Source organism: Schistocerca americana, chromosome 8, assembly GCF_021461395.2.
Source record: "Schistocerca americana isolate TAMUIC-IGC-003095 chromosome 8, iqSchAmer2.1, whole genome shotgun sequence".
Lineage (NCBI taxonomy): Eukaryota > Metazoa > Arthropoda > Insecta > Orthoptera > Acrididae > Schistocerca > Schistocerca americana.
The window spans coordinates 411,081,415-411,107,937 of record NC_060126.1 but is presented as its reverse complement, the minus strand read 5'-3'; positions in this window follow the sequence as shown (position 1 = coordinate 411,107,937).

The following is a 26,523-nucleotide window of genomic DNA, read 5'->3' as shown; positions in this document are numbered from 1 at the left end:
GAGAGAAACTGTATAACGGGCCATCGTTAAGCAACGTTGAAGTCTTCAAAACCCACCGGCCCTGTTACACGAACAGGCTCCATTTTGAATTCACGTTACTTAAACCAGAGAACAGTGCTTATGAGACAAAACAATTGCTTCAACCTCAGGCACTCAGCAGCGGCTACACCCGTAATTTTCGCTGTTGTTGCACTGAGTCATCATTAACTATACTGAAAAGCCAACGCAAAAGGTGACATAATTACCCCTTGTTGTTAATGCCAATACTTGCAGAAGATGAACAAGTTATTTTTATGTGGGTAAAAGACGAAAGATCCCGGCTATGTGCGGCTGACTCACTATCAGTGGATAGACAGATATGTGATATTTTAGTACTGGTATCCTTTTTTAAAACAAATCGTATGTGTATTTAACATTTACAAGTAGATTAAAGCCGTTAATTCAGTTCGTGAATTAAGTTCAGTGACCACCATTTCTCTTAGTCTTTTATCGCAGTGGCCTTATATAGCTTTTACATCTAGTTTTTTGACATCCTTTCTGTTTCTCTTGCAACGAAAGAATCGTTTGTTGTTTTATTTTCAGAATCTAATCTGTGTATGGGAGCTATATGTCAGTATGTCTTCCACAGCTAATTGCATTTCTCGCTAGTAGATCTGCTTTATCACTGTATTTCATCATGGAATGAGAATTCCCCCATATAAATTTTATAATTAGATCAGTGTTCTCTGCTTGATGATAGTGGGTCACTAGGTCAAGGGTGTAGGTAATAGCCCTTTGGTTTCAATTTGATTTGGGAATACATACTGATTTAGAAAATAACAACGTATAGGCTGATTTCGGGGAGTCAAAGAAATATTTTAAACATTCTATTTCACACTAAGCAGCCTGACGTAAGTATACAATCGCTGAACTGTTACACCGTACTCTTTCACATCACTGTTAAAGCTCATAACAATTAATGAATTTAATTTGATACCTTACAAAGTGCACTAATGTTTTGCCACGCAGAGTGCATGAGAAACTACTAAAGTTCACTGCAGATTGTGTGAACACAAATGTAATCACATTAAACTGCCAACCATCACGAACATACAAAACTTTTCATAATTAAAAACGTGTAAAAATAATTTATCCTCCTGTGTCCTACCACATCACTGTTAACGCACATTAAATTTAATGAATTTCATTTGATACTTTACTAAGTGCACTAACATTTTGCAACACAGACTGCATGAGAAAAGGTACTAAAGCTCACTTGAAGCTATATGTACACAAAAGAAATCACATTAAATTAGTAACCTTAACAAATATAAAAACCTCTTGCTAGTTAAAAATGTATTATAGTCATTTATCCAACATTTTAAAAAGATTGAAACTGCACGTTGTCCGAACAGGCCTTGGAAGGCCCAACGAGTACCGACCGGCCGCCGTGTCATCCGCAGACCACAGGCGTCACTGGATGCGGATATGGAGGGACATGTGGCCAGCACACCGCTCTCCCGGCCGTACATCAGTTTAAGAGACCAGTGCCGCTACTTTTCAATCAAGTAGCTCCTCAGTTTGCCTCACAAGGGCTGAGTGCAGCCCGCTAACCAACAGAGATCAGCAGACCGGATGATCACCCATTCAGGTTCCAGCTCAGTCCGACAGTGCTTAACTTCGGTGATCTGACGGGAACCGGTGTTACCACTGCGGTAATATTTTTAAAAATATAGAGGATGAAGTTGTCTTTAAAGAGATGAAGTTAAAGTAAAAACATTTACTATACTGCAGAAGGTTCAATAAGGACCTTTGTTATGAATAACCTTAAGTACAATGACAATTTTCACATGTGTAATACAATCTGCCTTTAGGCTTAATCTTATAATAAAGATAACTAAGCTCTCTTCGTAGTATCCATCCTCCTTTATTGACCTGCCAGGTTTCTGACACTATCGTCTCTCTCTGGTCTTAACATTAACGAGGTGAGTAAGACTCAAAGTTCGGAGCAGCACGTCTTACTGCCAGTTTCAATTACAAAGTGTTATTAGACCGAGCGCACTAGTTATTTGGCAGATAGGTTACACTTGTATGGAAATACGGCAGTAAAACAATTCAGTTACGTTCTTGAAAATATACACTCCCTACTGATGTGACGTAACATCGATATCCTTGCTTTGTAATGTATTGCGAATACATAGAAAGAAGGATCCTTTATTGTATGATTATATGATAGCGGAACAAACACTGGTAGCAGTTACTTCTGTAAAATATCTGGGAGTGTGCGTGCGGAACGATCTGAAGTGGAATGGTCATATAAAATTAATTGTCGGTAAGGCGGGTACCAGGTTGAGATTCATTGGGAGAGTGCTTAGAAAATGTAGTCCATCAACAAAGGAGGTGGCTTACAAAACACTCGTTCGACCTATACTTGAGTATTGCTCATCAGTGTGGGATCCGTACCAGATCGGTTTGACGGAAGAGATAGAGAAGATCCAAAGAAGAGCGGCGCGTTTCGTCACAGGGTTATTTGGTAACCGTGATAGCGTTACGGAGATGTTTAATAAACTCAAATGGCAGACTCTGCAAGAGAGGCGCTCTGTATCGCGGTGTAGATTGCTCGCCAGGTTTCGAGAGGGTGCGTTTCTGGATGAGGTATCGAATATATTGCTTCCCCCTACTTATACCTCCCGAGAAGATCACGAATGTAAAATTAGAGAGATTAGAGCGCGCACGGAGGCTTTCAGACAGTCGTTCTTCCCGCGAACCATACGCGACTGGAACAGGAAAGGGAGGTAATGACAGTGGCACGTAAAGTACCCTCCGCCACACACCGTTGGGTGGCTTGCGGAGTATAAATGTAAATGTAAATGTAAATCTTCACAATGCCTTATGAAAATTCCCAAGATTAATTTACCGTTTGGTTACACAGCGTAGTCGAACACAGGCTTCAATGTTTATCACACGTGGTAGATGCATTCGAAATGCATACACGGTGGCGCTGCTACCAACGGACGAGGCTCCCATCACAACCCTTGCCGCCTCGCTTCCTGTCGCAGAGTCCACACATTGCCCTCTGGCTGTGTGTTCAGAGGGACAGCTAATCGGTGCCATGCTCCCTGTCAGTGATCATAGTTACTTACAGAGCTTCCAGAGTAGATGTAGGCATAGAACTTTACTTGTGACTGACTACCGGCCTCTCTCTCACACTCTGACTGTCCTCCTCCTCTCGCTTTGTCCGGCGAGGGTCTTAGAAATATAAGTACAGATATTTTTATTGGTCATTGATGGTGGTGTACTGAACAACATTATACCAGTGCTAACGTTTACAAACTAATAATTACAGCGATTAGGGGCACCATGTTTATCGATTGGTTAGTACCTCCAAGTATTTGCGGCAAGAGCAAGCCATTAATGCTTATTTTCCACTGGGCGGCGGGTCAAGTTAATGAAGTGTGGACAGGTGCACGCCAAACGATTAATCTGTACTGGCAGGCGTAGTCCACGTAGTGTTGCTGTTACGACAGTGCAGAAAACATCAGGTAGTAAATTATGTGATGTGTTTGTGGGTTGAGTGTTAGACGCAGGGAGAAAACAACTAACAGACTGCAGTAGGTGCGTGTTAATGTACCAATGATGAAAATATCTGCAATTATACCCATAACACCCTGTATTTACATATGACTCAGACCTGTACACAGAAAAAAAATGGCTCTGAGCACTATGGCACTTAACATCTATGGTCATCAGTCCCCTAGAACTTAGAACTACTTAAACCTAACTAACCTAAGGACAGCACACAACACCCAGTCATCACGAGGCAGAGAAAATCCCTGACCCCGCCGGGAATCGAACCCGGGAACCCGGGCGCGGGAAGCGAGAACGCTACCGCACAACCACGAGCTGCGGACTGTACACAGAAAATCGTAAAGGATGCGTTTTATTCTGTTCGCAATCTGCAGGAGACACAAAGTGTCAACTACTAGCCAATGTTTCCGTATTTCTGGCTGAAACATTTGCTGCTGCACAGGGAATAAAATACACAAGATCCATCAGAATCCGCAAGGCACGATAGCTCTGCTCTAATAGGGCACGTGATATTCATGCCAAGTACAATACGCTGGTCGTTGTGGCCCAGCGGTCCTAGGCGCTTCAGAATGGACGGCAATGAGGAAAAATACTAATGAGATCAACGCAGACGGGAAAGCATTGGGTACTAAAAGTTAATCACAGCGAGCTATTCAACCACGGTGAATGTGGTCTTTAGTTAACGGTAACAGAAGCTTAGTACAAGTTGTAGTAACTAAGCAATCATTTACAGCCAAGATATTTCAACAATTAAACACATCAAAGAGGTAATACATAAATGCAATGCAAAATCAGCTGTACGTGATTTACATCTCTATAACTCTGGGGTATCAAGCAGAGAACTTTTTGGAACCAACAGTAGCTTACATACAAGGGCCAGCGACTTGGACAATATGGCTGGAAACAATGAAAAACCTGAAAGTACTACGAGATGAAAGGAAAGGCAAACGGAGAAAATAAACAGAAGGAAGATGCAAATCATTTGGCACATTTTTATATACATCTTCATCCTCATCAACGGACAACGTGTGTGGTTAGGGGTTACGAGGGCAAAGCGGAATCTCTGCTTTCAGAACTTCATGATCAGAAAAAAATGCAACTACGATATCGGGAACATCAAGAGACTACCAAACGACAGCATGTAATGGTTTCTTTGATAAACTGTAGGTCATAGGAAAAGAGTGAAGCAGTATTTGCGAACTATGAAAGAGCTTTCACGCTACTTGCTGTTAATACCTGGAGGAAATAGATGCCTTCTTGAGGATACAGCGCTTGGCTTCACTATATGAAATATGTCTCTCTGTTGAGATTCCCCTCAGTATGCCATAGGGGCCCTGTCCCCCGAGCCGAGATGCAGCCCCAAACTCCAACAGAAAAGTGTCCACTTCTCTCTCTTTCCACGAGATGCTTGGACTGAAACGCTCTCCTCGTGGCCGGTACACCTACAATATCAAAAGTGTTTATTTGTTAATAAAAACGCTGAGAAATTCAACACATCCACGTATGTAACAAGGCAGTACCAAACAAATTTATCGACAAAAAGAGAAAAGTATTTTACACCTGTTCTGCATTTAAATATCGTAAAGTCACTTCTATCGAAAACAGTTTAGTTCACCATACTGATATCTCACCGGAACCGGAGCATTGGTAAAAGTAGAAAATATTTTCGCGTAGGAAAATATGACTCTACTGCAGACGTACTCTTCCGCAAAAGCCTTACGGTCGATCCTGCTACTCCGTCAAGCGTTGCTTTGTAGCAGCTCTTCGGCATAAAAGTCCATGATCTTTCTGTCTCCTCCTCACAGCTCTTGCACTACCAGAAAACGGAGAAACCTGTTTCAGTTGACGGCAACTGAGCAATGGATTGGTGTGTATATTGTCGAACAGACGTTGGGTCGCCCACTCCCACTTTTTCGCCCGATACGGCCTGTTTGGATATAGTTTTTCCACCAACACCTAGCTGTCTTCTTCGGTACTCCGACCCTCACACCGGCTTAAGACGGTAATTTCCGTCCTCAATTAGTGCGATAACACGAACCTTTGTCTGTTGATTCCACTGAGCATGTATTATGACTGGTGCCTTTGTGATGAAAAGCACAACTTATATACCATGTGTATGTGTTCAAAGGCGAGGTTATCAGCACCCTTACTTAAACTGAACACAGTTTATTGTTACAATGACGAACACAAATGTACTAAACAAGAAATCACAAGTTTAACTGGCTAAAGAGATGAAAAACGAAACTAATAACAATATTGGGTAAATAAATAACTTTAGGACATAAAACAAATGAGGTACTACAAATCGGCATTGTGGAGTATTTTAACGCGACGGAGAGTTACAAACTGAATTTTTACCCAACCCATGTTCTGCGTATTACGTTAAGTAAGTAAGGTGTATCAACTCCACAATATCGTTAGCAGAGACAGTGCGCTGTTGTCGCGCCTGGTGATAAGTACAGCGATTAGCAGTGCCCACTGCAGTGGACACTGCAGCAGACATTTCTCAACAAACAGAAAGAAATCACCTTGACTCTGACTGCGGTGAGCGGACGTCACTGCCTGCATGTTCTTACAGTAACCAACGTGAGACTCAACTCACAGGTGCCATGGAACAACTGGAACGGGTATCAAGTCATTAGTACTCAGAATATTAACTAGTGATGAAAAGTCCACTCTACTGGAATCCCAAGAAAATAGGAACCTTTTCACAATGTAATGTGAGGTGATACGAGGCCTGTTCAGAAAGTAAGCTCCGATTGATTGCCAAATTGAAACCACAGTGAACATGAGAAATGTTTTACTTGTAACAATTAGCTACACCTTTCAGCTACTTCTCTACGTAGTCGCCGTTCTGACATAGACTTTTGTCATAGCGTTGTACCAACTTTTCAATAGCCTCATCATAGAAGGCAGCCGCCAGTGCTTTCCGCCAATTCTCCACGCTGGCCTACACCTCGTTGTCTGTGTCAAAATGTTGTCTTCAAAGACAGCGGTTCATGTGACCAGAGATGAAACTCAGGGGGAGACAATTGCGGACTGTATTGTGGGTTATCTCACATTTCCATTTGAAAACGATGTAGGAGCATCTTCATTGCCCCTGCAGAATGCGGCTGAGAATTGTCTTGAAGAAGAAACAGCACGACAGTTATGTAATGTTAGCTGCATAGCTTCAGGCGAAATTTCTCACCAGGCCCTCGTACTTGGCGGCAGACACTATTTTCTAGACATCTTTACGCACTCACTGCGAGCTCAGAAATGAGAAGAGCGACGTGATGCTAATTGGGGTTATACTAGAGACACTACCCAACACATCTGTGCAAAGCTTTATCGGATTTTCATAGTCGTTTCCATTTCGCGACCGATCGGAGCTTACTTTCTGAACGCCCCTCGTATCAAAATGTATTCAAGACACAAAAATTAACTGCAGAGCTTTCTTGCACGCAGTAGTAGCACACAAGGAAATATCATGTCTTGGAAGCGTGTGCTTCATTTCCACCTCTCATATAAACGCCCTGTTTCAGTATGAAATGAAAAAAAGGAAAAAGAAAAAGACTAATGTTTCTGAGAAGATCATAAGTCATTTCCTCTTGTCACAGCTTTTGCTTTAGTAAACAGTTAAGGGTTCAGAAGCGTAATATGACGCCAGATTCGTATCGTAGGCCGTATCGGAAACGCAAATAGCAGGAAGCTCTCCATTCTTTTGTCCTACAGTCTGTTTCCATTTATGCATTACCACCGGTCGTAGATTGTTATTTAAGGACTTCCGGGCGTCAAGTTCTTCAACAGAATGAGCGTTATGCTGTTGTGCTAATTACTGTATGTAAAAATTGCAACAAAGATGAGTTTCCCTAGAGCAGTAAAGACATTTAAGCATTGACTGCCTCATGCCACAACACTTTACAGAATTCATGCGGCGGGCAATACAGCTGTGAGTGCACTTCAGACTTCATTCAGTAAGTCGCCAGGAGACGGACGGAAGCGTCAAATTAACATCGGTTTACGAGTCAAAATGGTTCAAATGGCTCTGAGCACTATGGGACTTAACATCTTAAGTCATCAATCCCCTAGAACTTAGAACTACTTAAACCTATCTAACCTAAGGACATCACACACAACCATGCCCGATGCAGGTTTCGAACCTGCGACCGTAGCAGTCCCGCGGTTCCGGTTTGCAGCGCCTAGAACCGCACGGCCACCGCGGCTGGCTTTACGAGTCATATTCAGTCCAAAATGAGGCGTTACGAAGGTAGTTGAGAATTCTGGCAGTTATACTTTGTTAATTCTCGTATGAGTATTCCATTAGCCAAAAGAATCCGTTAGTGTGAAACCATCGCGAACTAAATTAAAATCAGACTGCAAGAACTCGAGACAATATATGGACTTTTCCCTTCGCTAGGTAGCCTCTTAATGTTATTTAGGGTTCTCCCTGTCCTAGGCGTAATCCTAATGGAAGTTCAAGTTTATGAGGCGCTTCCCGCTGTTCTTGACAAACATCAGCAATTTTTAATCACTGTGAGTAACAACCGTGTGATGAGAATGGTACAGGTTGTCAGTCGTTGTTGAAACTTCTTAATATTTATTTGACTTGAACTGTCATAACTGAGATGTTGAAACTTGTACGTTTTTACTTAAATTGCTTAATGCAACTGAACCTTCTGAAACTGCTGAGCGAAACTGAACGTACTGTCACTTTGCTATTTTTTTATCATTTCATTTTTGACCTACAGAATTATTCCTGACAAATACATGTCAAACTTATTCAGTTCGTTAACAACCCACAATATACTAACGCAACGCAATCTGAGCATTAATTAACACAAAAGAACGGCCTTGAATTACAAGAAATCCTAATAATAACCCACACATTTCATAAGTCACTTACCTCACAGAAAATCTTCATGACACGAACTACAGTAAATACACCAAGTATACAGCCAGCCAAATAAAAAGATTCTGACTACTGTAGACTCTAACTACTGATAGGCATGTGGTTAGCAAAGGAAAGATTTTGTTGCCTAGCAAACAATGTATTTAGCAGATTTTTACCTTAATCATGTGACAACAAGTTCAAAAGATTATATAATCATCAATAATTTCATCATTCACACCGTAGTAAAAACATCCATCTTCATTTTACAATCCATTTCCAACCAATATTAAATCTCCATGACGGATACACGTCGAGACCGTCCGCTCGCGCTAACATTTCCGACCTCCATCACTTCTAAGTATTAACTTTCTAACTGCGAGTCCGACCAGCTACAGAGCCTCTTACAGAGGGCACACTCCGCTGTTAGAGATATTAATGCAGTCAATAGCGTTGCATAGCGCTGCCATAATACAAACACATCAACAGGCTAATTACATAGCACCCTGCACCTCTAAAAAAAAATTACAAACATTTTTCGGCAGTAGCCAAGAACAATTTGAGAGATTTTTTTTGTATTAGCAATATAAATTAGATCAGATGCACACAACTAGTAATATACTGTTGCTCAATAAAGCAAAAATTGTCCTTACAGTCCCTTAAGACAGTCCTAATCATTCATCAGAAGAGTAGTATATGACAGTTTTATGCACAAAGTCTGAGCAGTAACAGGAAATGCACACGTAATTATTGGACCTCATTGTAGTCTTGAAGAAGTAGTGTTGTCCTCCCAACGGAAACACATTGCTGACTCTTGACATGAAGATATGAAGATTGGTAATGGGCCACGACAGAGAAGACCGACAGCAGAGTCAGTCGAAGTCTTGAAGTATATTGATAGAACTGGTAGGTCAGCACAGATCAGATCTACAGTGTTCTTTGTAGAAATTATGGTAGTATTGGGCTACCAAAGTTGCAGACGTACTGTAGTCCTTGTAGAGATTATGGTAGTAATGGGCCACCAAAGGTTCAGACCCACTGTAGTCCTTGTAGTGATAGCCAGCAGCCATCCGTTGTGGCTGTGCGGGTGCAAAACCACAACTGAAGAGTCTTGAGAATAATGTAGTAAGCACATGAACGACCACTTGTGCACTGACAAATTTTTTTTTGCAGTATCCTTAGAAGTAGATAATTCAGCAAAGGACTGCTTAACAGCATTTCAACAAACGTGTAAGCATTAACACAGTCATGTAACCTTTGAGATTTTGTACATGAAGTATGACCAATAGGCAAATGTGTGCAATAAAATGAATCGCTACTATTTACTTAACTTCAAGAACTGGTGTCTAAGCAATTACAGTTTTACAGCATAAGAATACACTTACAAAGTTAAGGAAAACATCGTTACCGTAAAGAACATGGTAATGGAGATGACATTTGTCTTAATAAAAGCTTTAGAAAAGAATAGATATAAGCAAATATACGAGTATTGCAGGAATTGTGACATAAGTAAATAAATTAAAAATGAGAATATCCTTAGAAACATTAACTTGACACATGAGCATTAAAATAAAATATGAAAGAAAAAATAATGTCTGAACATACTAGATTTGAGGGTAACAGTATTCCTCATCATACTGAATGCATCTTAGTATTATAAAGAAAAAATTGTACCAAATTTATCTTATCAGGCAAACACACAGAGGCAGGAAGAACACAAACACACAAAGGTACACATATACGCATAGTGGAATAACACAGAAGGTAAGGACAGGGTCTGTTTTCAGTGTAACATTTGGTACTTCAGTATTTGTGGTAAGCATTGTATACCTCTTTTTCATTTTTCTCCTTTCAACAATATCCATCCTGCTGATCCGTCTTTAACTTTCAGCCAAATCCACTTTATATAATTCTTGGAGATCTCCCTTAGTTCAATATTTGTTCCCAGAAAAATCCTATCTAAAAAAGCTTTCTCCATTTATACTTTCACATATTTCTTCTCACATCATTCTTTTCCAGGAAAATCCTACCTAAACCAGTTGTCACTATTTCAAAATAATTGTTCCGCACTATAAAATACTCTTTGGCGAAATCTTTTCCTTATAGCTTCTCAATGCATTTCTTCCCAAATCATGATCACTCATTTTCTTATATAGCATACCCCCTCTTAAGATACCTTAATCTACTGAGCATTGGCGACACATTTCATTCCGCAGTTTTAATCTGTTACATCTGAGGTACAATTACGTTATCCCTCAAAGGGGGTACACCTATTTCGTGTACCATGCGTGTGGCAAGTGCAAGGGCCCCTAGCTAATATGATATTTCCTTATACTATATTATACATCGGTACCATATTTCTCTGACACAAAATTACACAGCTATCTGGTCATTTAACTGAGAGAAATAAACTTCTTACTACACCTTTGGCACATATTTAAGTAATTACACAGTTTGATTACTTTGCGCTTATGAAATTGCACTTTGCCTACATTTTGGTGACCTGTTCGCATTTTTTCTCTTTTTTTTTTTTTTTTTTTAGAGATTTTGAGATTATTGGCGGATGTTGCGACGATTTTGAGATTTGATTCATCTGCTATAACAATATTTTTACGACGACAATCTGTATTATGACGTCGAGATATGGTCATGATCATTATGAAAAGTGAGTATATATGTGAATGTAAATACCACAATGCCGACGGCAATCTTTGGACACTGTTATTTATGAGATTTCCTGTAATTTTTAAACCTGTGAAATTTTTTATTTGTATGAAACTGTCATTGTAACTGAAACTGTTTTCGTAAATATTTTCGTGAAGTGTATGGGTGACCTTGACGAAATGCTCTGCTGTGCCCGGCTGAACACTAGCTGCCTTTAAAAAACCCACTGTTAGTGATATTAATGCAGTCTGAAGCGCTGTCAACATACCAACATTGAAACAGGCTACTTACATAGCCTCCTACTCCTCTCAAAAATTTTACAAAGTGTTTCGAACTCAAAAGTCGGTAATATCCTACTAATTTCTGTTCAAATAGGCACAATCTTCTTACAGAAACTCAATGCTTTAAGATAGGCTGGTGTCGTGATGTTTCTGTAGTAAGTTGAATTTAATTAGCATTAATGCAATGGATAATTTAATTGATTTTCCCACTTGTTTATTGAACACAACAGAAATCATCAAAGAGAATTTAATCAGCAAGAGTATATTCATTCACAATATCTAAAAGAATCTGGCAATACTAAAGTAGTTTACAAATTCTACGCCTGTAGTAACCTACTGCTTCTAACAATGTCATGAAACAGGAGTAGTTTGAAGAGCATTTTCATCTAAAAATGAATTGTCTTGACATTTCATCGATCATGAGTGGGAAAAGTAATATTTAACCAGTATACGATCGGAAGGAGAGGTGCCTAAGAGTTGACTTCATATGATTCGCCAGGATAGCTTTGTTTCTCAAATCAACAGAATGAGTTGTAATGCAGTAGCAAACGTGATGTAGTTTTGTCGATCGATTTTCTTGCACTGCGACCGAAAGGTGTCTCAGTTGTTGGCAAGAAATTCCAGTTGTGATGGACACACCCTTCGGGAAGAATTTGTAGTGCAAAACACACTTTTGGAGCCATCAGATGGAAAAAAATTATGTTCACACTATTCTTTGCTCGAGTTTACATCCTTTGGTGGAGATCAGCCTATCATTTCTTCTTAGGAAGTTAACGATAAAGACATTATAACTCGTCGCCAGTAACAGTGTTGCACAGGAATGCTCAATGAGCGACCTCATGACGTTCAAGCAAAACTGCAATAAGAGACACTCCGTTGGTGTTTGTTATTTCGAATTAGAGTATGCAGTACTCCTACACGAGACTTCTGAACCTTGCTTGTCGAAATCAAATGTCGCATGGTGGTTAAATGGTAATCCATCACTTACAAGAGTAGTCGAGACTTCTATAATGTTGAAAATCATTCATGCCAGAACGATGTTTGTTGAAACAAGAATAACTTTATTTGCCGAATTTTTTTTTTTTAGAAATCTTATGTGACTTAACTGCTAAGGTCATCAGTCCCTAAGCTTACACACTACTTAACCTAAATTATCCTAAGGACAAACACATACACCCATGCCCAAGGGAGGACTCGAACCTCCGCTGGGACCAGCCGCACGGTCCATGACTGCAACGCCTAGATCGTTCGGCTAATCCCGCGCGGCTTATTTGCCGTATTTTCTCCAAAAGCACTCACTCCACACGCAGTTCAAATCTTTCGAGCTGCCTCCTCTGCATCCACCCCTCTATTATACCAAAAGTAAAAAACTGTGGTGCAGATGTTACACCTTCTTCCACCTGCGACCCAATTTTACAACCCTTAACCATACTTCATGAATTTTAAGTATGGAAAATCCAATGCTTGGCTGCAAGATGATAAGTAGAACTTGAAATTCGAAAATTATAGTTGATACATACGCCGCGTTCGCCTGGGCGGCGCCGGATTTCAGGCGGAGGGTGGCGTCTGGCCGGTGGCCGGTAGCCGCTGCAGCTCGAAGAAATGCTCGAGCGTAAGCTGTTCTGATCGCGATGCAGCCACGAGCTGTCCTGCGGAATAGTTTGTGGAAGTATTTGTTAACACTGGTTGGTAAACTGTGAAGCGAATTATCTCCGAGGACTCACACCCGTATCTTTAGATAAGGGCCGAAATGTAGTTGGACGCGAACACGCGACTTTTAGTTTGGATTGCACAACGATTACCACTAGACCACGCACTCACACAACATGACATCGCGGAAGCAGAGAACACTTCCACCCCTACTCTTCCCCATCTTACAGTGTTGCTAGATTTTGCAGATTGCCGGACTTAGCGTTGTCGGCAGCGGTCGCTTTTATTGGCCATCTTAAGTGAACGACTCGGACTTAGTCTCTGTGGCGGTCGGGAGCAAGTCAGTTTTTATGACTAAGACAGCACATCATCAGGTACTAAGCGAAAGAATTATTTAAATTTTGGTATATGACAGCAGATTCTGATACCTCGATATCATTAGTCTTCTGTATGTTATATTAAATTTGTCGTTGTTCAGTTTTCCATCAAAAAGGAATGTTTTGTCTCCATGGTTTTATGTAATTACCGTCAAAGACACACAAGGTCACATAAAATGCATGGTGACGTTTACATTTTAGCAGTCGCTGACAACACTTCGCTATGTTATCAGAACACGTTCTGGTACGATTGTTTTCTCTGTGAATCGTTAGGAATTTGTTTGTTATAAAAAGTCATATAGTTCTAGGGTGTACAGTGTGAACTACAATGTTTAGATATGCAGGTCAGGAGATATCGACGTTTACCATCACACTACGTACGGTCAGAGCATTTTCTACTGACCTAATTGCTCTCGGCGGTGTTTGGAATAATGGAATTATTCTGCAGCCGTCAGCTCTCGTCAGCGGTCCCATTACCAGCGTCAAAACGACAATTGTCCGTGGCATGTTAAAACGTCAGAGCTTTTGTCGCTCATCTGCGCCTCCACGTGTTGATGCCAGCTGTCAGTTTCATTGCGGCCGGCATCGCTACCAAAACTCGGTATTATTTTTATAATGGACCATTATGCAAATTCTCATTATTCTCCGCATCTGAATTAACGTTACTGTAATTATTTATCTGTCGCATTGTTTGTGAATAGTAGTGAAGGATGATTATCAATGGCAGTTCTCTTTAATAGAGCACTGTTAGCATAAACACTTGTGACAATATTCTCCCCACGCGCGCATTTCTCGGTAATATGGGACACCCGGCAGTACTCGTAGTTGTTGGCGAAACTGACGTTATTCGGCATTAGCTCTAACCTACTACTGTATTTACGATATGGCTCCATGGCTATAGCGTAATGCGCATTCGTGACGCTCTCGTCCCATACTAGCTCTCCCACATGTCCACAATCTCCACTGAAGTTTGTATTTCGAGCTCAACAGCAGTTCGTATTCTTTTCTTTACTCCCTCAATACTGTTCTGCCTTTATCTTTCTACATCTACATCTACATCCATATTCTGCAAGTCACCTGACGGTGTGTGGCGGAGGGTACCTTGAGTAACTCCATCGGTTCTCCCTTCTATTCCAGCCTCGTACTGTTCGTGGAAAGAAAGATTGTCGGTATGCCTCTGTGTGGGCTCTAATCTCTCTGATTTCATCCTCATGGACTCTTCGCGAGATATGCGTAGGAGGGAGTAATAAACTGCTTGACTCCTCAGTGAAGGTATGTTCTCGAAACTTCAACAAAAGCCCGTACCGAGCTACTGAGCGTGTCTCCTGCAGAGTCTTCCACTGCAGCTTTCGCGATTACTAATTGATCCTGTAACGAAGCGCGCTGCTCTCCGTTGGATCTTCTCTATCTCTTCTATCAACCCTATCTGGTACGGATCCCACACTGGTGAGCAATATTAAAGCCATGGGCGAACAACTGTACTGTAACGTACTTCCTCTGTTTTCGGATTACATTCCCTAGGATTCTTCCAATGAATCTGAATCTGGCATCTGCTTTATATGATCATGCCATTTTAAATCACTCTTAATATATACTCCCAGATAATTTATGGAATTAACTGCTTCCAGTTGCTGAGCTGCTATGTTGTAGCTAAATGATAAAGGATCTTTCTTTCTATGTATTCGCAGCACATTACACTTGTCTGCATTGAGATTAAATTGCCATTCCCTGCACCATGCGTCAATTCGTTACAGATATTATCCACAAGGTCATTTATGTATATTATGAATAGCAACGGTCCTACGACACTCCCCTGCGGCACACCTGAAATCACTCTTACTTCGGAAGACTTCTCTCCATTGAAAATGGAACTCTTCAATCCAATCACACAATTGGTCTGATAGTCCATACGCTCTTACTTTGTTCATTAAACGACTATGGAGAACTGTATCGAACGCCTTGAGAAAGTCAAGAAACACGGCATCTACCTGGGAAACCGCGTCTATGGCCCTCTGAGTCTCGTGGACGAATAGGGCGAGCTGGGTTTCACACGATCGTGTTTTTCGAAACCCATGCTGATTCCTACAGAGTAGATTTCTAGTCTCCAGAAAAGTCATTATAGTCGAACATAACAAGTGTTCCAAAATTCTACAACTGATCGACGTTAGAGATACAGGGCTGTAGTTCTGGACATCTGTTCGACGTCCCTTCTTTAAAACGGGGATGACGTGTGCCTTTTTCCTATCTTTTGGAACGCTACGCTCTTCTAGAGACCTACGGTACACCGCTGCAAGAAGGGGGGCAAGTTCCTTCTTTATGTCGAAAGAACGTGGACTGTAACTTTTCTGCGTCAGAAACTACACGTTTTCCTCATTTATTTAGTATTTAGTATACCATACCTACAACAAGGAGATTTCACTAAGTAAGGCACCATATATCTTCATCAGCCAAGTTCCATTGAAAAATGTGAAATTTATTTTGGGACATGGTGGAATCTTCTCGCTGCAGCCCCTATAGTTTTACCAAGTTACGATAGGTAGCGACGCTATACGTACCACTCAGAATGGCGCCTGCAACGGACGTGCGTTCCAAGCTGTCATTGAGTTTCTTTTCGCGAAAACCCAGAGGATCGCAGATGTTCATAATCGCCTGCAGAATGTACGCGAGACATGTCAGTGCACAAAAACACAATGAGTCGTTGGGCGAGGAGTTTGTCATCACCGCAACATGGTCTCACAAACCTGGCCGATATCCCGTATGCCGGCGGGCCACACACAGCTGTGACTCCTGCAATGTTGTAAAGGACGGACACTCACTCCAGATGTTCAACGAATCACAGTTAAACACATAAGACCATGTGTGTGGAGTTACTTGTGAGTTACGAGGCTGATAGTGACTATTTTTTGTCGAACATCGCCACAGTCCATGAAAAATCGTCACTTCAGACCGGAAAGAAAACGGCAATCAATGGAGTGGCGCCATATAACCTCTCCTCCGAAGATGAAGTTCAAAGCCGCACCCTCAGTCGGTGAAGTCATGGCGACAGTCTTCTGGGACTCTGGAGGGGTTATTCTGTCCGATATCCTTCCTCATGGTGCAACGATGAACTCCGAAGTATGTTGTGATACCCCCGGGAAACGACTTCGGCGTGTTCGTCGCCACAAAAAAGTAAACAAACTTCTCCATGACAGCGCAAGTACTCACACAAGACTGAGCAACAGAGAGGAGCTTATAGAACTTCTTCGGACTGTTCTTCCTCATCCACCCTACAACCAGTATCCCACACCTTCTGATTTCCATTTTGCCCAATGAGTGAGGGGCTCCACGGAAAGCAGTACACGGACGATGGAAAGTTACTGATGCAGCAACATGTTGGATCCTACGTTGACCACTAGAATGGTAGACATGTAGGTCCTACTAGTAAGGTGGAACTGAACGATGATTATATTTTATGTTGAAAAAAAGGGTTTCGTAGCCAAGAGAGTGATGGAGAATAAGCAAAACTAAAGAAATATAAAATGCTGAATAAAACCAACCTGCCTCTCATATAAGACTAAAACAATGAAAGATCCTTTATTTTAGATTTCACGTAAAGTTTGGGCTCTTGATGTTATTAGAAAACTATCAGTAATTGTATTAAGGGTCTATCAACATGCTCAATATTTACTGAGCAACAGTACTATGTCAATATACTGCACGAAAGCGCGAGATCAAGAAAGGCACAATTTATTCAGAAATATTTGTGCCCGACACGCGTCAGTTAGAACTCTGCTTTCGTTGCCAAGTTGACGGCGACGTATCATATAGAACTACGTGCTGCAAAAAGAATGATAAGAGGAAGCACCCATGGGTGAAAATGTGACTCGGAAGGCGTTCTACTCACGGCCATGCTAACGTGCTAAGAAAACTTGCAGCAGACCCAGGCGACTATTGGAAATTTTTAATGATGAATTAGGAATCTTTCAATGAATTGGTGAACTACGTTACATCTTTTGTACAGAAAAGTCACTCCTCTTGTAATTATCAGATTTTCCTTTCTACATTTGTGGAAGCGATTTGAAAACCTGGAAAGGGTAATGTACATTATAGTAGAGGATCTTCAGGTAGTGCTGTTACGTATTTCCGTAATACATAAATCGAGCCACTCAAACTAGCAATTACAAAGTTTCAGTATTATTTCCCTGTAATTAAATGTTTTGCCAGTTGTCTCTACAGCTATTTATTCAATAAGTATTACATACATAATGAAACCACTGTCCCGAATACACTTCAGCAGGTGACTGTTTTCTTCTGACTTTCCTGATAAAAACAATATTTACATGGTGTAGTTGTTTGCACGTCCATCCATCACTTTTCAGGAACTGCCATGTACTGCACAATATCGCGCTAACACGGTAAAATATGCTGTGCAATATACTGAACGAGTGTCGATATTTTTGAAGCTCTGCAGTCATATGCAACGTATTGCGCGAACTGTCTATACCTCTATCAGGCGGCCATTATTGTGGCGTAATACTCAGTACTGCGTAATAAACATTAATTTTCTGGGAGCCGAGTATGAGCTCCACCAACAAGATTTCAGACACAGTGATCTGCATGCCGTTCCGGCTAATGGCTCAACCAAATTGCACACTGCCCTACACGTCACATCGTAAGGTAAGATTCTCGTAACAGCACATCGACACGTCTTTGTACTAATCTTTTGTGGATTCCCCACCTGCTGTGGTAACTTCTGTCTCTCCGGCCTGCAAGGATGCTAAGCACTCTTCAGTTGGCCACCATTGCCCTGCAGGTGCTACTCAGGGCTTTGGAAATGCGCTCTTTCTCATCAGTGTGTTGGCCTTCAGGCATCGATACGAAGACGTCGTGGTTCGATGTAACGCTCCTGCCACCGGACGGCTGCGGTCCGCCAAGAATCCCTCTAATCTTCATCTCAGAGTAGCGCTTGCAACTTACGTCCTCAACCATTTGCTGGACGCATTCCAATCCTTGTCTTCCTCTGCAGTGGTTACCTTCTACAGCTCCCTCTAGTACCATGGAAGTTATTCCCTGATGTCTTGACGGGTTTTGATTTTTCTTTCGTCTTGCTTCTATTATCAACCGCAACGTCAGAATTGCCTCTGGGGTTCCTTTACCTTTCCTAAAGCCAAACTGGTCGTCATCGAATACATCCTCATTTTTTTAAAATTCGTCTGTATATTATCCTTGTCAATAACTTGGATGCACGAGCTGTTAAGCTGAGTGCGATAATTGTCGCACCTGTAAGCTCTTGGAGTCTAGGAATTGTGTGGATGATATTTTTCTGTGGATGATATTTTTCCGAAATTCAGATGGTATATCGCTAACCTCATACATTCTACGTACCAACGAGAATAGTGGTTTTGTTTTCACTTTCACCAACTTCAGAAACTATAATGGCATGTAATCTACCCCTTTTGCCTCGTTTGAGCTTAAGTCTTCCAAAGCTCTTTTATATTCTAATTGTAATACTGGATGCCCTATCTCTTCTTCTATTACGTCATTAGATAAACATTTTCCTCATAGAGGCCTTCAGTGTACTCTCTGCCTCTATCTGCTCTCTCCTCAACATTTAACAGTGGAACTCCCATTGCGGTCTTAATGTTACAACTGTTAATTTTAGTTTCACTGAAGGTTGTTTTGCCTTTTCTATATGCGGAGCATACCAAATTCATAAAACAGCTTCACCACCCTGATAAACAGACGAATGTCTGGGGAGTTTGGTGACCAGCAGAACTGTTTAAACTCAGAATGGTGTTCCTGGAACCACTCTGTAACAATTCGGGACGTCGGGGTGTCGCATTGTCCTGTTGGAATTGCCCAAGCCCATCGGAATGCACGATGGGCATGAATGGATGCAGGTGATCACGACACGATGCGTATCACCTTCCAGAATCGTATCTAGACGTGTCAGGGGTCCCATATCACTCCAACTTCACACACTCCACACCATTACAGAGCCTCGACCAGCTTGAACAGTCCCCTGCTGACATGCAAGGTCAAGGGATACACGTACATGCGCTAGAAACTATTTGCAATGAGACTCGTCCGACCAGGTAACATGTTTCCAATCATAAACAGTCCAATCGCGCCGTAGACGGGCCCAGGTGAGGAGTAAAGCTTTGTTTGCATATATGAAGATGGTATCTGTTCTTTCGGATATATCCGAAAGAACAGATACCATCGGTGACCATGCAGCTCATTAGAATGAAAATACAATGAAATGAATACCCTTAGCTTCGTACAGGCGATGATATCAGTCAACGGGAACAGCTGAAAATGTGTGCCCCGACCGGGACTCGAACCCGCGATCTCCTGCCTACATGGTAGACGCTCTATGCATCTGAGCCACCGAGGACACAGAGGATAGTGCAACTGCAGGGCCTTATCTCTGGTACGTCTCCCGTGAGACCTACATTCGCAAATTATTGCCCTGCACTATATTCATAGTGCCCCTGCCCATCACACTCATTACTCGCGGCTTTAACGCCGATTCCCGTAAGAGTTCGGGCAGTGTTTGTGGATCAGCACAGAAGAAGATGGTCAAATGGCCGGTGAGCCATATATGAAGATGGTATCTGTTCTTTCGGACTTGGCTATTTCGTGTCAAAGTCGCTACTCGCCCCAGTAGTTACAGAAGTTGAGTATTCTCTCGTGTAATTATTTGGAGATTTCTCTCGTTAATGTGTTCGGGCTGCGCCAAGGTGCGTCCTCTGTTCCTAGTAGTTTGGTCACACTTGTATTAGGGTGGGTCATCCGTTGGGGTGTGCCCACTCTTGCGTGGAACTTAAACTGACTATTAAAATAACTGTCTTTTCTGCCTAAATATTGTTTTTACTCTTGAAACTGATTTCACGAGTGAGTTCAGTGGAATAAGTCACTATATAATTGCTGAAATTCCGTTGTTCTATGATCTGATTAATGGTCTAAGTTTCCCGTTGGGGAATGAGCTCTTTTACTGAAAATTCGTTATTTAATATTCTGTACTGTTACTTGTTTTACCAGTGGGGATTTAGTCCCGGTAAATTCCTGTTAAATTTGTGGTCGGTTATGCTTGTCATCTATGTTTATCTGGGGCTATTTGTTACTTAGTTAAAAGGAAGGACCTTTATTTATCTTGTTTCATTCCACATACTCTTCTAAGGACTGAATAAGGTTTTTAATTATATTTGTTATTGGTGACTATTGGAAGGCCGGTTTTGCAAAAGGTTTTGTAAAACTGTTTTTGGGGGCATGTGTAATAAATCTTTGTGAACTACAAACCTGTGTTTGCGTTTCCTTGTGATTGCATTTTGCGAGTGGGTTGAGGATTCTAAATTTCACGTCGCTCATACCTCCATTCCTCTCGTAGATATTTCAGTCGTAATAAACGAAGATATCGGGGTAATGGATGTGAGAAGCCCATAGGAGAGGTGAATAAATTGACAAATATTACCTTATTACTGTGGCAGATAGCCTGACATTAGATCACACCTCTAGTGTGTTAATTTCCTTTAGTAATTACTGTTAACACTGTTTGCAAATATTCTCTTGAAAATAAAATTGCCGGGCAATGTGCCCGAGCGGTTCTAGGCGCTTCAGTCTGGAACCGCGCTGCTGCTAGGTTCGCAGGTTCGAATCCTGCCTCGGGCATGGCTGTGTGTGAAGTCCTTAGGTTAGTTAGGTTTACGTAGTTCTAAGGTCTAGGGGACTGATGACCTCAGACGTTGAGACCCATAGTGCTTAGAGCCATTTGAACCATTTTCTTTAAATAAAATTTCTGAAAACTTTATTTATGTGACTGCAAACTTTAATTTCTCTTTTTGTGCGTTCTATGTGCCTATTCATGAAATAGATTTTCTCGTTATCTTTGAAAGGTTTTCTTAATCGGTCAGGCTTAGGACTGAATACCTACTTTCCGTCGTTTTACTTCCGCGTCTTAACTACAGGTTTATGCTACAGAATGCCGTCAGACAACATTTTCAGTTTCCTTCCGTGACAGCAAAATAGGTTAACGAGACGAACACTTAAGTTTTCAGATTGAAACGAAGTAAAATAGTAATGTTTTGCCTACGGCACCTGGACTCGCGAACCATCACCTGTGGAACCTTTTTACCTGACCACTCCGTCTGGTATTACATAATAATATAAGAAAAATGAAAAAAGTGTCACATCACTAGGCTCACTTTTTTATTACAACAAAAAATATGCTTCACCACTTCATAACGTAGAATTCTATCTAAACAGCTGCTCAGCACACTTTCTATAATACTTAGATGATTAAGCAAGCCTCCTCATCCAACGATAAAAGGGGTTTTCTGTTCTGTGGTTACTCTTCCTGAAAACGATTCCTCACCGAAACGACAAATGGTTCAAATGGCAATGAGTACTATGGGACTGAACATCTGAAGTCATCAGTCACCTAAAACTTAGAACTACTTAAACCTAACTAACATAAAACATCACACACATCCATGCCCGACTCAGGATTCGAGCCTGCGACCGTAGCGGTCGCGCTGTTCCGGACTGTAAAGCCATGTCTCCGCAATAACCTTTCTTCCGGAGTGCTAGCTCTGCATGGTTTGCTGGAGAGCTTCTTTCAAGTTTCGAAGGTAGGAGAGGTTCAAAGCTGTGAGAATGGGGCCTGAGTCGTGCTTGAGTAGCTCAGTGGATAGAGCACTTGTCGACGAAAGGCAAAGGTCCCGAGTTCGAGTTTCGGTCCGCACACAGTTATCATCTGGCAGGAAGTTTCATATCAGCACACACACAGCTGCAGAGTAAAAATTTCATTCTATGCGTTTTTTGCCTGAGGGTTGTTATATTATTGTGTGTCTTGTGTTGTACCTTTAGGGTTATTGCATATTACGAACTGTTTCATTGTTGTGAATGTATTTTCATACTGGTGGCAGTATTTTCACATCGAAAAAGGTGACTGGCATAAGAGGCAGAATAAATCATATCTATATTACTGCTTTGCATGTAGTCACCGGGGACTACCTTTCCCTAACACCAAAGTACTTAAAAAATACATCTGAAAAAATTGCAAAATTCTGTCGCTCTACGTCGGGTTCACCCTGGTGATAGTAAAGGAACACTACTTGAAAAAGAGAAATGGCAAAAAAAATTTGGAACTTTCACCTTGACATGCAGTAGGGGAAGAACCGTTAAATGCATTTATATCCTTCCAGCTGTGCTAGGAATGCGTTAAATGCTTCTTTTGTTTCTAAGATGGGATACACCTACACAGATGATACATTTTTATATGTACGAAATGAGTGAAAGACCATGATTTTTAAGCATTTTATTATCTAGCTTCTGGAAAACGGGTTTGCCCGTGTACGCATATATCACGTATCACGTATCCACGTATATGCTTAAGACACTTTTTTGTTCTTTTTTTTTTTTTGTTTATCAGTCTTCTGAGGGTTTGATGCGGCCAGCCATGATACATTTACTTTATATGAATTTAATACAATTCACACATATAAGTGCACATATCTCGTGCGCCTATCAAATGAATTTCGCCTAGCAATTTCATCCTAAAAAAGGAAACTTGCAATCCTACCAGTAACTGATGGTCATATCGAGAAAAAGGACCGTCGTTGGCAACTGATTCTCCGCTGTTCTGCACCACAATTCTGGAGAGGACGTTAAATTTATTGTTGGTGTCGAGCTGTGCGACATGATATTTGGCGTCGAAATACTGTGACAAAATTATTGCTTAGCTGCAGTGCTCATTCTCATGATATGGTTCATGCACTGAACAACGAAAATAAGAGACAGATAGCACTACATACTTTAAAGTATTCCAAGTCGACTTACAGGAACAAACTTTTACATTTGATTTCTTCCCATCATCATCACGCGCTTAGCGGTAGTAGGCGTACGTTTCTCCCTCGGTATTTTTGTGGTGTCACCGCCAGACACCACACTTGCTAGGTCGTAGCCTTTAAATCGGCCGCGGTCCATTAGTATACGTCGGACCCGCGTGTCGCCACTATCAGTGATTGCAGACCGAGCGCCGCCACACGGCAGGTCTAGAGAGACTTCCTAGCACTCGCCCCAGTTGTACAGCCGACTTTGCTAGCGATGGTTCACTGACAAATTACGCTCTCATTTGCCGAGACGACAGTTAGCATAGCCTTCAGCTACGTCATTTGCTACGACCTAGCAAGGCGCTGTATCAGTTACCACTGATATTGTGAATCATGTACCAGCTTCTTCATTAACGGCTTAAAGTTAAGTATTCCACCAGCTACGTCCGTTTTTGTAAATTCTAATTTCCTTGTCCTGTTCCAGGCCTCACGCTAGCCTGCGTGAGCTAAAACGCGTGCCTTTCGGCCTCCTCTAATAACACGGTGTTGGCTCTCCTGCCAACCAAAACATTGGCGACGAGGCACAACTGCGTTCTTATCGATATTGCCCTGATTTACGTGTGTAATAGCTTCGCCACAATCTCCAGATGTACTGTCCGAATTTTATCGCTTACAGAATCAGCAGACGCAGGCCTTACTGGATGTCCTTGGACAGCTCGTCCAGGGTCAACGGGCAATGCAAAACGATGCGGCAGCCGCCGCTCCACTGCTAACACAGCCACAACACGCTGTTGCACCGACTTTTCGACCTTTTGATGCTGCACTGGAAAGCTGGACGGAGTGGTCACGCCAACTTGGATTCCATTTCGCCGCCTACAGAATTCAAGGTAATGAGCGGCAGCCTTTTTTGTTATCATCAGTCGGGGTGAACACGTACTGTGTGATAGTCAAATTATTTCCCCCATGCGACGTAGCAACTCTGCCCAACGAATAAATTTTGTCTGCATTAGATGCATATTTCAAAGAATCAGTCAATGTAGTTGCGATAAGGTATACGTTCTATCGTACAAAACGTACGGCAGGTCAAACTAATTGGGAGTGGGTTGCAACCTTGCAAGGCCTTACTAGGGATTGTGCTTTTGAGTGTCAATGTGGACTCCCTTATTCAGATACTATGGTACGTGATGCAATTGAACAGAATGTTTCTGATGTTCGTATACGGGAACAGGTTTTGAAACTAGTCAATCCCTCACTTCAACAAGTGATGTACATAATGGATCAACAGGACACACTTGACTTTGCTCAGGAATCATTTGAAACTTCACCAGCCGTGTGTCAGGTTAGCTGGCCCGCCGGGCGAGCTGCACGGAGCAATAAACAGCCCTCGCGCCCGGCCGCACAGCTGCCGCCAGGCTCTCAGCCACGTGTGCCGCGCAGGCAAGCAAATGCAGTGCTAAAATCATGCCCATTGTGTGCTACTAGACATTCTCATGAGAATTGCCCGTCCTGCCAGGCTATTTGTTTTTTCTGTAATAAAAAAGGACATGTTCAGTGTGTTTGCCAGAAAAAGCTCAGATCAGAAACTCACAACCATTCCAGGCCCTTTGCTTCGCACTGAATTCGAACCAAGGGTACTCAGGCTAGCGAAACTTCGCCCACAGAAATTCATGTAGTTCATTCCACTCCGCTCAGTGCCACTTTCTCTAACAGTGACTGTGTTCGTCCCACAAATAGTGTGCGTCGACATCGCCGGAAATCCTGTCAAGTCGTAAGTGATTATGTACCAGTGTCAGTTCACGTTGCACGAGACGGTCGCTCTTGTCATCAGCAGGACAGTAAACTTTTTGTAGACTTGGACATTAACGGAAAAGTGATACCAATCCAGCTCGATACCGGAGCTGCAGGCTCACTGATCAATCAAGACACTTACAAACAGCTGAGCACACCTCCGTTGCATGCTGCAAATGTTACTTTTCCTTTACTCCGCCGGGAAGATCTTTTTGACAAACTGTGCCCGGGTAAATATTTTTCGAAGTTGGACCTAGCAGATGTGTACTTGCAAATACCGCTGGACGAAGAATCCCAGCGCGTTTTGGTGGTTAACACGCATCTTGGTTTGTATCGCTTCAAACGACTGCCATTTGGGTGTGCATCCACCCCTGCATTGTTTCAGCAATATCTACAAACTGTTTGTGCGTCGGTCCCTACTGCAGCAAACTATCTGGACGATATTGTGATCTCCGGAAAGACGGAAGAAGAACATTTCGCCAATCTCAGAACATTATTTCAGGTCTTGCGACAAAATGGTCTTCGCCTGCGGAAGGACAAATGTGTGTTATTTGCTCGTGACTTACCCTATCTGGGACATGTACTCAATGCACAAGGCATAGATCCCACTCCAGAGCACCTCCGTGCCATACTAGATTTGCCTTCGCCGCAGAATTTGAAGCAGCTACAGAGTGTGTTGGGAAAAATTAATTATTATCACCGTTATATACCACACGCCTCTTCCATTTCGGCTCCGCTTCATCGCTTACGCCGTAAAGGTGTTCCGTTCGTCTGGACGACGGAATGCGAACGCGCCTTTCGCCAGTTGAAATCGGCGTTGCTTTCCAATACTTGCCTTACGCCATTCGATCCCCAGAAGCCCCTTTTGTTGATGGTGGATGCATCGGATTTCGGGATCGGTGCGGTGCTTGAGCACAAAGATGAATCGCACGATCGCCCTATTGCCTTTGTGTCCAAATTGCTCTCGTCTGCGCAAAGAAATTATTCACAGATCGAGAAAGAAGCATTGGCTCTCGTATTTGGTGTTACAAAGTTTCATGATTTCTTGTATGGTCGTCACTTTACCATCAGCACAGACCACAAACCTTTGACATCGCTTTTTCATCCGAACAAGCCTGTACCTCCACGTACAGCGCAGAAATTCATTCGCTAGTCTATTTTCCTCTCGCAGTACCACTACGATATCTTGTATCGGTCCACTGCTAAGCACGGAAACGCCGATGCGTTGTCCCGTTTGCCTGTTGCTGAGGATAGAGCATTCGATTCCTCCGAACTTGCTTGCATGTTCATTGATTCGGAAACGGATGACGTGGTCGAATCGTTTCCGATTGATTTTCGTCGTGTAGCTACTGCGACAGCTGCCGACCCTGTCCTTGCTACCGTTCTGCGTTTTGTTGCTACGCAATGGCCCTTGTCAAAGTCACGGATCGGGGATCCGTTGGTTCGCCGATTTTTTGCTCACAAGGAGAGACTTTTTGTTCGAAGTGGTGTTTTGCTGTTGCGTTCTGATAATG